Genomic DNA, 13,147 nt, shown 5'->3' with positions numbered 1-13,147 from the left:
GGAGTGGAATGGAATGGAATGGAATAGAATGGAATGGAATGGAATGGAATGGAATGGAATGGAATGGAATGGAATGGAATGGAATTCAATGGAATAGAATGGAATGGAATGGAATGGAATGGAATGAACCCGAGTTGAACGGAATGGAATGGAATGGGATGGAATGGAATGGAATGGAATGGAATGGAATGGAATGGAATGGAATTGATTCGAATGGAATGGAATGGAATGGAATGGAATGGAATGGTATCGAAAGGAATGGAATGGAATGGAATGCAATGGAATGGAATCGAATGGAATGGAATGGAATGGAATGGAATGGAATGGAATGGAATGGAATGGAATGGAATTGAATCGAATGGAATGGAATGGAATGGAATGGAATGGAATGGAATGGAATGGAATGTAATCAACCCGAGTAGAACGGAATGGATTGGAATGGAAAGGAAGGGAATGGAATGGAATGGAATGAATGGAATGGAATGGAATGGAATCGAATCGAATGGAATCGAATGCAATCGAATGGAATGGAACGGAATGGAATGGAATGGAATGGAATGGAATGGAATGGAATCAACCCGAGTAGAATGGAGTGGATTGGAATGGAATGGAATGGAATGGAATGGACTTCAATGGAATAGAATGGAATGGAATGGAATGGAATTGAATGGAATGGAATGGAAAGTAATGTAATGGAATGGAATCGAATGGAATCGAATGGAATCGAATGGAATGGAATGGAATGGAATGGAATCGAATGGAATGGAACGGAATGGAATGGAAAGGAATGGAATGGAATGGAATGGAATGGAATGGAATTCAATGGAATAGAATGGAATGGAATGAAATGGAATGGAATCAACCCGAGAAGAATGGAATGGATTGTAATGGAATGGAATGGAATGGAATGGAATGGAATGGAATGGAATGGAATCAACCCGAGTAGAAAGGAATGGAATGGAATGGAATGGAATGGAATGGAAAGGAATGGAATGGAATGGAATGGAATTCAATGGAATGGAATGGAATGGAATGGAAGGGAATGGAATCAACCCGAGTAGAACGGAATGGAATGGAATGGAATGGAATGGAATGGAATGGAATGGAATGGAAAGGAATGGAATGGAATGGAATGGAATGGAATTCAATGGAATAGAATGGAATGGAATGGAATGGAATGGAATGAACCCGAGTAGAACGGAATGGAATGGAATGGAATGGAATGGAATGGAATGCAATCAACCCGAGTAGAATGGAGTGGATTGGAATGGAATGGAATGGAATGGAATGGACTTCAATGGAATAGAATGGAATGGAATGGAATGGAATTGAATGGAATGGAATGGAATAGAATGGAATCGGATGGAATGGAGTGGAATGGAATGGAATGGAATGGAATGGAATGGAATGGAATGGAATGGAATGGAATGGAATCAACCCGAGTAGAACGGAATGGAATGGAATGGAATGGAATGGAATGGAATGGAATGGAATGGAATGGAATGGAATGGAATGGAATGGAATTCAATGGAATAGAATGGAATGGAATGGAATAGAATGGAATGGAATGGAATTGAATCGAATGGAATGGAATGGAATGGAATGGAATGGAATGGAATGGAATGGAATGGAATGGAATCAACCCGAGTAGAACGGAATTGATTGGAATGGAAAGGAATGGAATGGAATGGAATGGAATGGAATGAATGGAATGGAATGGAATGGAATCGAATCGAATGGAATCGAATGGAATCGAATGGAATGGAACGGAATGGAATGGAATGGAATGGAATGGAATGGAATCAACACGAGTAGAATGGAGTGGATTGGAATGGAATGGAATGGAATGGAATGGACTTCAATGGAATAGAATGGAATGGAATGGAATGGAATGAACCCGAGTTGAACGGAATGGAATGGAATGGGATGGAATGGAATGGAATGGAATGGAATGGAATGGAATGGAATGGAATGGAATGGAATGGAATGGAATTGATTCGAATGGAATGGAATGGAATGGAATGGAATGGAATGGAATGGTATCGAAAGGAATCGAATGGAATGGAATGCAATGGAATGGAATCTAATGGAATGGAATGGAATGGAATGGAATGGAATGGAATGGAATGGAATGGAATGGAATGGAATGGAATCAACCCGAGTAGAATGGAGTGGATTGGAATGGAATGGAATGGAATGGAATGGACTTCAGTGGAATAGAATGGAATGGAATGGAATGGAATTGAATGGAATGGAATGGAATAGAATGGAATCGGATGGAATGGAGTGGAATGGAATGGAATGGAATGGAATGGAATGGAATGGAATCGAATGGAATGGAATGGAATGGAATGGAATGGAATGGAATGGAATGGAATGGAATGGAATGGAATCAACCCGAGTAGAACGGAATGGAATGGAATGGAATGGAATGGAATGGAATGGAATGGAATGGAATGGAATGGAATGGAATGGAATTCAATGGAATAGAATGGAATGGAATGGAATAGAATGGAATGGAATGGAATTGAATCTAATGGAATGGAATGGAATGGAATGGAATGGAATGGAATGGAATGGAATGGAATGGAATGGAATGGAACGTAATCAATCCGAGTAGAACGGAATGGATTGGAATGGAAAGGAAGGGAATGGAATGGAATGGAATGAATGGAATGGAATGGAATGGAATCGAATCGAATGGAATCGAATGAAATCGAATGGAATGGAACGGAATGGAATGGAATGGAAGGGAATGGAATGGAATGGAATGGAATGGAATCAACCCGAGTAGAATGGAGTGGATTGGAATGGAATGGAATGGAATGGAATGGACTTCAATGGAATAGAATGGAATGGAATGGAATGGAATTGAATGGAATGGAATGGAATGTAATGTAATGGAATGGAATCGAATGGAATCGAATGGAATGGAATGGAATGGAATGGAATGGAACGGAATGGAATGGAACGGAATGGAATGGAAAGGAATGGAATGGAATGGAATTCAATGGAATAGAATGGAATGGAATGAAATGGAATGGAATCAACCCGAGAAGAATGGAATGGATTGGAATGGAATGGAATGGAATGGAATCGAATGGAATGGAATGGAATAGAAAGGAATGGAAAGGAATGGAATGGACGCGAGTAGAACGGAATGGAATGGAATGGAATGGAATTGAGTGGAATGGAATGGAATGGAATGGAATGGAATGGAATGGAATGGAATGGAATGGAATGGAATGGAATCAACACGAGTAGAACGGAACGGAATGGAATGGAATGGAATGGAATGGAATGGAATGGAATGGAATGGAATTCAATGGAATGTAATGGAATGGAATGGAATCAACCCGAGTAGAAAGGAATGGAACGGAATGGAATGGAATGGAATGGAATGGAATGGAATTTAATGGAATGGAATGGAATGGAATGCAATGAAATGGAATGGAATCGAATGGAATCGAATGGAATGGACTGTAATGAAATGGAATGGAATGGAATGGAATGGAATGGAATGGAATTGAATGGAATGGAATGGAATTGAATGGAATCAACCCGAGTAGAATGGAATGGATTGGAATGGAATGGAATGGAATGGAATCGAATGGAATGGAATGGAATAGAAAGGAATGGAAAGGAATGGAATGGACGCGAGTAGAACGGAATGGAATGGAATGGAATGGAATGGAATGGAATGGAATGGAATGGAATGGAATGGAATGAACCCGAGTAGAACGGAATGGAATGGAATGGAATGGAATGGAATGGAATGCAATGGAATGGAATGGAATGGAATCAACCCGAGTAGAATGGAATGGATAGGAATGGAATGGAATGGAATGGAATGTAATTCAATAGAATGGAATGGAGGGGAATGGAAAGGAATGGAATGGAATGGAATGGAATCGAATGGAATCGAATGGAATCGAATGGAATGCAGTGGAATAGAGTGGAATCAACCCGAATAGAACGGAACGGAACGGAACGGAACGGAACGGAACGGAATGGAATGGAGTGAAATGGAATGGAATCAAATGGAGTCGAATGGAACCGAATGGAATGGAATGGACGGGAATGGAATGGAATGGAATGGAATGGAATGGAATGGAATGGAATGGAATGGAATGGAATGCAATGGAATGGAATCAACCCGAGTAGAACGGAGTGGAATGGAATGGAATGGAATGGAATGGAATGGAATGGAATGCAATGGAATGGAATGGAATGGAATGGAATGGAATTCAATGGAATGGAATGGAATGGAATGGAATGGAATGGAATTGAATGGAATGGAATCAACCGGAGTAGATCGCAATGGAATGGAATGGAATGGAATGGAATTCAATGGAATGGAATTCAATGGAATAGAATGGAATGGAATGGAATGGAATGGAATGGAATGGAATTGAATGGAATGGAATGGAATGGAATGGAATGGAATCGAATGGAATCGAATGGAATGCAATGGAATGGAATGGAATGGAATGGAATGGAATCGAATGGAATGGAGTGGAATGGAATGGAATCGAATGGAATCGAATGGAATCGAATGGAATCGAATGGAATGGAATGGAATGGAATGGAAAAGAATGGAAAGGAATGGAATGGAATGGAATCAACCCGAGTAGATTGGAATGGATTGGAATGGAATGGAATGGAAGGGAATGGAATTCAATGGAAAAAATGAAGTGGAATGGAATGGAATGGAATGGAAAGGAATGGAATGGAATGGAATGGAATGGAATGGAATTGAATGGAATGGAATGGAATGGAATGGAATGGAATGGAATGGAATCGAATGGAATGGAATGGAATGGAATGGAATGGAATGGAATGGAATGGAATCAACCCGAGTAGATTGGAATGGATTGGAATGGAATGGAATGGAAGGGAAGGGAATGGAATGGAATCGAATGGAATCGAATGGAATCGAATGGAATGGAGTGGAATAGAATGGAATCAACCCGAGTAGAACGGAATGGAATGGAACGGAACGGAACGGAACGGAACGGAACGGAACGGAACCGAATGGAATGGAGTGAAATGGAATGGAATCGAATGGAATCGAATGGAACCGAATGGAATGGAAAGAAGGGAATTAAATGGAATGGAATGGAATGGAATGGAATGGAATCAACCCGAGTAGAATGGAATGGATTGGAATGGAATGGAATGGAGTGGAATGGAATGGAATTCAATAGAATAGAATGGAATGGAATGGAATGGAATGGAATGGAATGGAATCGAATGGAATCGAATGGAATCGAATGGAATGGAGTGGAATAGAATGGAATCAACCTGAATAGAACGGAACGGAACGGAACGGAACGGAACGGAATGGAATTGAGTGAAATGGAATGGAATCGAATGGAATAGAAAGGAACCGAATGGAATGGAATGGAAGGGAATGGAATGGAATGGAATGGAATGGAATGGAATCAACCCGAGTAGAATGGAATGGATTGGAATGGAATGGAATGGAGTGGAATGGAATGGAATGGAGTGGAATGGAATGGAATGGAATAAAATGGAATGGAATGGAATGGAATGGAATGGAATGGAATGGAATGGAATGGAATGGAATGGAATGGAATGGAATGGAATGGAATTCAATGGAATAGAATGGAATGGAATGGAATGGAATGGAATGAACCCGAGTTGAACGGAATGGAATGGAATGGGATGGAATGGAATGGAATGGAATGGAATGGAATGGAATGGAATGGAATGGAATGGAATGGAATGGAATTGATTCGAATGGAATGGAATGGAATGGTATCGAAAGAAATGGAATGGAATGGAATGCAATGGAATGGAATCGAATGGAATGGAATGGAATGGAATGGAATGGAATGGAATGGAATGGAATGGAATGGAATGGAATGGAATGGAATCAACCCGAGTAGAATGGAATGGATTGGAATGGAATGGAATGGAGTGGAATGGAATGGAAAGGAGTGGAATGGAATGGAATGGAATAGAATGGAATGGAATGGAATGGAATGGAATGGAATGGAATGGAATGGAATGGAATGGACTTCAATGGAATAGAATGGAATGGAGTGGAATGGAATTGAATGGAATGGAATGGAATAGAATGGAATCGGATGGAATGGAGTGGAATGGAATGGAATGGAATGGAATGGAATGGAATGGAATGGAATGGAATCAACCCGAGTAGAATGGAATGGAATGGAATGGAATGGAATGGAATGGAATGGAATTCAATGGAATAGAATGGAATGGAATGGAATAGAATGGAATGGAATGGAATTGAATCGAATGGAATGGAATGGAATGGAATGGAATGGAATGGAATGGAATGGAATGGAATGGAATGGAATGTAATCAACCCGAGTAGAACGGAATGGATTGGAATGGAAAGGAATGGAATGGAATGGAATGGAATGAATGGAATGGAATGGAATGGAATGGAATGGAATCGAATGGAATCGAATGGAATGGAACGGAATGGAATGGAATGGAATGGAATGGAATGGAATGGAATGGAATCAACCCGAGTAGAAGGGAGTGGATTGGAATGGAATGGAATGGAATGGAATGGAATTGAATTGAATGGAATGGAATAGAATGGAATCGGATGGAATGGAGTGGAATGGAATGGAATGGAATGGAATGGAATGGAAAGGAATCGAATGGAATGGAATGGAATGGAATGGAATGGAATGGAATCAACCCGAGTAGAACGGAATGGAATGGAATGGAATGGAATGGAATGGAATGGAATCGAATGGAATCGAATGGAATCGAATGGAATGGAATGGAATGGAATGGAATGGAATCAACCCGAGTAGAACGGAATGGAATGGAATGGAATGGAATGGAATGGAATGGAATGGAATGGAATGGAATGGAATCGAATGGAATTGAATGGAATCGAAAGGAATGGAATGGAATCGAATGTAATCAACCCGAGTAGAACGGAATGGAATGGAATGGAATGGAATGGAATGGAATGGAATGGAATGGAATGGAATTGAGTGGAATGGAATGGAATGGAATGGAATGGAATGGAATGGAATGGAATGGAATGGAATGGAATGGAATGGAATCAACACGAGTAGAACGGAATGGAATGGAATGGAATGGAATGGAATTCAATGGAATGGAATGGAATGGAATGGAATCAACCCGAGTAGAACGGAATGGAATGGAATGGAAAGGAATGGAATGGAGTGGAATGGAATGGAATGGAATGGAATTCAATGGAAAGGAACGGAATGGAAAGGAATGGAATGGAATGGAATGGAATGGAATGGAATGGAATGGAATGGAATGGAGTGGAATGGAATGCAATGGAATGGAATGGAATTCAATGGAATAGAATGGAATGGAATGGAATTCAATGGAATAGAATGGAATGGAATGGAATGGAATGGAATGAACCCGAGTTGAACGGAATGGAATGGAATGGGATGGAATGGAATGGAATGGAATGGAATGGAATGGAATGGAATGGAATGGAATGGAATGGAATTGAATGGAATCAACCCGAGTAGAATGGAATTTATTGGAATGGAATGGAATGGAATGGAATCGAATGGAATGGAATGGAATAGAAAGGAATGGAAAGGAATGGAATGGACGCGAGTACAACGGAATGGAATGGAATGGAATGGAATGGAATGGAATGGAATGGAATGGAATGGAATGAACCCGAGTAGAAAGGAATGGAATGGAATGGAATGGAATGGAATGGAATGGAATGGAATGGAATGGAATGGAAACAACCCGAGTAGAATGGAATGGATAGGAATGGAATGGAATGGAATGGAATGTAATTCAATAGAATGGAATGGAGGGGAATGGAAAGGAATGGAATGGAATGGAATGGAATCGAATGGAATCGAATGGAATCGAATGGAATGGAGTGGAATAGAGTGGAATCAACCTGAATAGAACAGAACGGAACGGAACGGAACGGAACGGATCGGAACGGAACCGAATGGAATGGAGTGAAATGGAATGGAATCGAATGGAATCGAATGGAACCGAATGGAATGGAAAGAAGGGAATTAAATGGAGTGGAATGGAATGGAATGGAATGGAATGGAATCAACCCGAGTAGAATGGAATGGATTGGAATGGAATGGAATGGAGTGGAATGGAATTGAATTCAATAGAATAGAATGGAATGGAATGGAATGGAATGGAATGGAATGGAATCGAATGGAATCGAATGGAATCGAATGGAATGGAGTGGAATAGAATGGAATCAACCTGAATAGAACGGAACGGAACGGAACGGAACGGAACGGAACGGAATGGAATTGAGTGAAATGGAATGGAATCGAATGGAATCGATAGGAACCGAATGGAATGGAATGGAAGGGAATGGAATGGAACGGAATGGAATGGAATGGAATCAACCCGAGTAGAATGGAATGGATTGGAATGGAATGGAATGGAGTGGAATGTAATGGAATGGAGTGGAATGGAATGGAGTGGAGTGGAATGGAATGGAATGGAGTGGAATGGAATGGAATGGAATGGAATGGAATGGAATGGAATGGAATGGAATGGAATGGAATTCAATGGAATACAATGGAATAGAATGGAATGGAATGGAATGGAATGGAATGAACCCGAGTTGAACGGAATGGAATGGAATGGGATGGAATTGATTCGAATGGAATGGAATGGAATGGAATGGAATGGAATGGTATCGAAAGGAATGGAATGGAATGGAATGCAATGGAATGGAATGGAATGGAATGGAATGGAATGGAATGGAATGGAATGGAATGGAATGGAATGGAATCAACCCGAGTAGAATGGAGTGGATTGGAATGGAATGGAATGGAATGGAATGGACTTCAATGGAATAGAATGGAATGGAATGGAATGGAATTGAATGGAATGGAATGGAATAGAATGGAATCGGATGGAATGGAGTGGAATGGAATGGAATGGAATGGAATGGAATGGAATGGAATGGAATGGAATGGAATGCAATGAAATGGAATGGAATCGAATGGAATCGAATGGAATGGACTGTAATGAAATGGAATGGAATGGAATGGAATGGAATGGAATGGAATGGAATGGAATGGAATGGAATGGAATGGAATGTAATCAAACCGAGTAGAATGGAATGGATTGGAATGGAATGGAATGGAATGGAATCGAATGGAATGGAATGGAATAGAAAGGAATGGAAAGGAATGGAATGGACGCGAGTAGAAAGGAATGGAATGGAATGGAATGGAATGGAATGGAATGGAATGGAATGAAACCGAGTAGAAAGGAATGGAATGGAATGGAATGGAATGGAATGGAATGGAATGGAATGGAATGGAATGGAATGGAATGGAAACAACCCGAGTAGAATGGAATGGATAGGAATGGAATGGAATGGAATGGAATGTAATTCAATAGAATGGAATGGAGGGGAATGGAAAGGAATGGAATGGAATGGAATGGAATCGAATGGAATCGAATGGAATCGAATGGAATGGAGTGGAATAGAGTGGAATCAACCCGAATAGAACGGAACGGAACGGAACGGAACGGAACGGAACGAAACGGAACGGAACCGAATGGAATGGAGTGAAATGGAATGGAATCGAATGGAATCGAATGGAACCGAATGGAATGGAAAGAAGGGAATTAAGTGGAGTGGAATGGAATGGAATGGAATGGAATGGAATCAACCAGAGTAGAATGGAATGGATTGGAATGGAATGGAATGGAGTGGAATGGAATGGAATTCAATAGAATAGAATGGAATGGAATGGAATGGAATGGAATGGAATGGAATGGAATCGAATGGAATCGAATGGAATCGAATGGAATGGAGTGGAATAGAATGGAATCAACCTGAATAGAACGGAACGGAACGGAACGGAACGGAATGGAATTGAGTGAAATGGAATGGAATCGAATGGAATCGATAGGAACCGAATGGAATGGAATGGAAGGGAATGGAATGGAATGGAATGGAATGGAATGGAATGGAATGGAATCAACCCGAGTAGAATGGAATGGATTGGAATGGAATGGAATGGAGTGGAATGGAATGGAATGGAGTGGAATGGAATGGAATGGAATCAACCCGAGTAGAATGGAATGGATTGGAATGGAACGGAATGGAGTGGAATGGAATGGAATGGAGTGGAATGGAATGGAATGGAATAGAATGGAATGGAATGGAATGGAATGGAATGGAATGGAATGGAATGGAATGGAATGGAATGGAATGGAATTCAATGGAATAGAATGGAATGGAATGGAATGGAATGGAATGAACCCGAGTTGAACGGAATGGAATGGAATGGGATGGAATGGAATGGAATGGAATGGAATGGAATGGAATGGAATGGAATGGAATTGATTCGAATGGAATGGAATGGAATGGAATGGAATGGAATGGTATCGAAAGGAATGGAATGGAATGGAATGCAATGGAATGGAATGGAATGGAATGGAAGGGAATGGAATCAACCCGAGTAGAATGGAGTGGATTGGAATGGAATGGAATGGAATGGAATGGACTTCAATGGAATAGAATGGAATGGAATGGAATGGAATTGAATGGAATGGATTGGAATAGAATGGAATCGGATGGAATGGAGTGGAATGGAATGGAATGGAATGGAATGGAATGGAATGGAATCGAATGGAATGGAATGGAATGGAATGGAATCGAATGGAATGGAATGGAATGGAATGGAATGGAATGGAATGGAATGGAATGGAATGGAATGGAATCAACCCGAGTAGAACGGAATGGAATGGAATGGAATGGAATGGAATGGAATGGAATGGAATGGAATGGAATGGAATCAACCCGAGTAGAACGGAATGGAATGGAATGGAATGGAATGGAATGGAATGGAATGGAATGGAATGGAATGGAATCAACCCGAGTAGAACGGAATGGAATGGAATGGAATGGAATGGAATGGAATGGAATGGAATGGAATGGAATGGAATGGAATTCAATGGAATAGAATGGAATGGAATGGAATGGAATGGAATGGAATGGAATTGAATCGAACGGAATGGAATGGAATGGAATGGAATGGAATGGAATGGAATGGAATGGAATGTAATCAACCCGAGTAGAACGGAATGGATTGGAATGGAAAGGAAGGGAATGGAATGGAATGGAATGAATGGAATGGAATGGAATGGAATCGAATCGAATGGAATCGAATGCAATCGAATGGAATGGAACGGAATGGAATGGAATGGAATGGAATGGAATGGAATGGAATCAACCCGAGTAGAATGGAGTGGATTGGAATGGAATGGAATGGAATGGAATGGACTTCAATGGAATAGAATGGAATGGAATGGAATGGAATTGAATAGAATGGAATGGAATGGAATGTAATGGAATGGAATCGAATGGAATCGAATGGAATCGAATCGAATGGAATGGAATGGAATGGAATCGAATGGAATGGAACGGAATGGAATGGAATGGAATGGAATGGAATGGAATGGAATGGAATTCAATGGAGTAGAATGGAATGGAATGAAATGGAATGGAATCAACCCGAGAAGAATGGAATGGATTGTAATGGAATGGAATGGAATGGAATGGAATGGAATGGAATGGAATGGAATGGAATGGATTGGAATGGAATCGAATGGAATGGAATGGAATGGAATGGAATGGAATGGAATGGAATGGAATGGAATGGAATGGAATCGAATGGAATGGAACGGAATGGAATGGAATGGAATGGAATGGAATGGAATGGAATGGAATTCAATGGAATAGAATGGAATGGAATGGAATGGAATGGAATGAACCCGAGTAGAACGGAATGGAATGGAATGGAATGGAATGGAATGGAATGGAATGGAATGGAATGGAATGGAATGGAATGGAATGGAATGGAATGGAATCAACCCTAGTAGAATGGAATGGATTGGAATGGAATGGAATGGAGTGGAATGGAATGGAATTCAATAGAATAGAATGGAATGGAATGGAATGGAATGGAATGGAATGGAATCGAATGGAATCGAATGGAATCGAATGGAATGGAGTGGAATAGAATGGAATCAACCTGAATAGAACGGAACGGAACGGAACGGAACGGAACGGAATGGAATTGAGTGAAATGGAATGGAATCGAATGGAATCGAAAGGAACCGAATGGAATGGAATGGAAGGGAATGGAATGGAATGGAATGGAATGGAATGGAATCAACCCGAGTAGAATGGAATGGATTGGAATGGAATGGAATGGAGTGGAATGGAATGGAATGGAGTGGAATGGAATGGAGTGGAGTGGAATGGAATGGAATGGAGTGGAATGGAATGGAATGGAATGGAATGGAATGGAATGGAATGGAATGGAATGGAATGGAATGGAATGGAATTGAATGGAATGGAATGGAATGGAATGTAATGGAATGGAATCGAATGGAATCGAATGGAATGGAATGGAATGGAATGGAATGGAACGGAATGGAATGGAACGGAATGGAATGGAAAGGAATGGAATGGAATGGAATTCAATGGAATAGAATGGAATGGAATGAAATGGAATGGAATCAACCCGAGAAGAATGGAATGGATTGGAATGGAATGGAATGGAATGGAATCGAATGGAATGGAATGGAATAGAAAGGAATGGAAAGGAATGGAATGGACGCGAGTAGAACGGAATGGAATGGAATGGAATGGAATTGAGTGGAATGGAATGGAATGGAATGGAATGGAATGGAATGGAATGGAATGGAATGGAATGGAATCAACACGAGTAGAACGGAACGGAATGGAATGGAATGGAATGGAATGGAATGGAATGGAATGGAATGGAATTCAATGGAATGTAATGGAATGGAATGGAATCAACCCGAGTAGAAAGGAATGGAACGGAATGGAATGGAATGGAATGGAATGGAATGGAATTTAATGGAATGGAATGGAATGGAATGCAATGAAATGGAATGGAATCGAATGGAATCGAATGGAATGGACTGTAATGAAATGGAATGGAATGGAATGGAATGGAATGGAATGGAATTGAATGGAATGGAATGGAATTGAATGGAATCAACCCGAGTAGAATGGAATGGATTGGAATGGAATGGAATGGAATGGAATCGAATGGAATGGAATGGAATAGAAAGGAATGGAAAGGAATGGAATGGACGC

This window comes from Gorilla gorilla, chromosome 15 (assembly GCF_029281585.2).
Source record: "Gorilla gorilla gorilla isolate KB3781 chromosome 15, NHGRI_mGorGor1-v2.1_pri, whole genome shotgun sequence".
NCBI classification, from domain to species: Eukaryota; Metazoa; Chordata; class Mammalia; order Primates; family Hominidae; genus Gorilla; species Gorilla gorilla.
The sequence above is the reverse complement of the archived record's forward strand: the minus strand, read 5'-3'. Positions refer to the sequence as shown.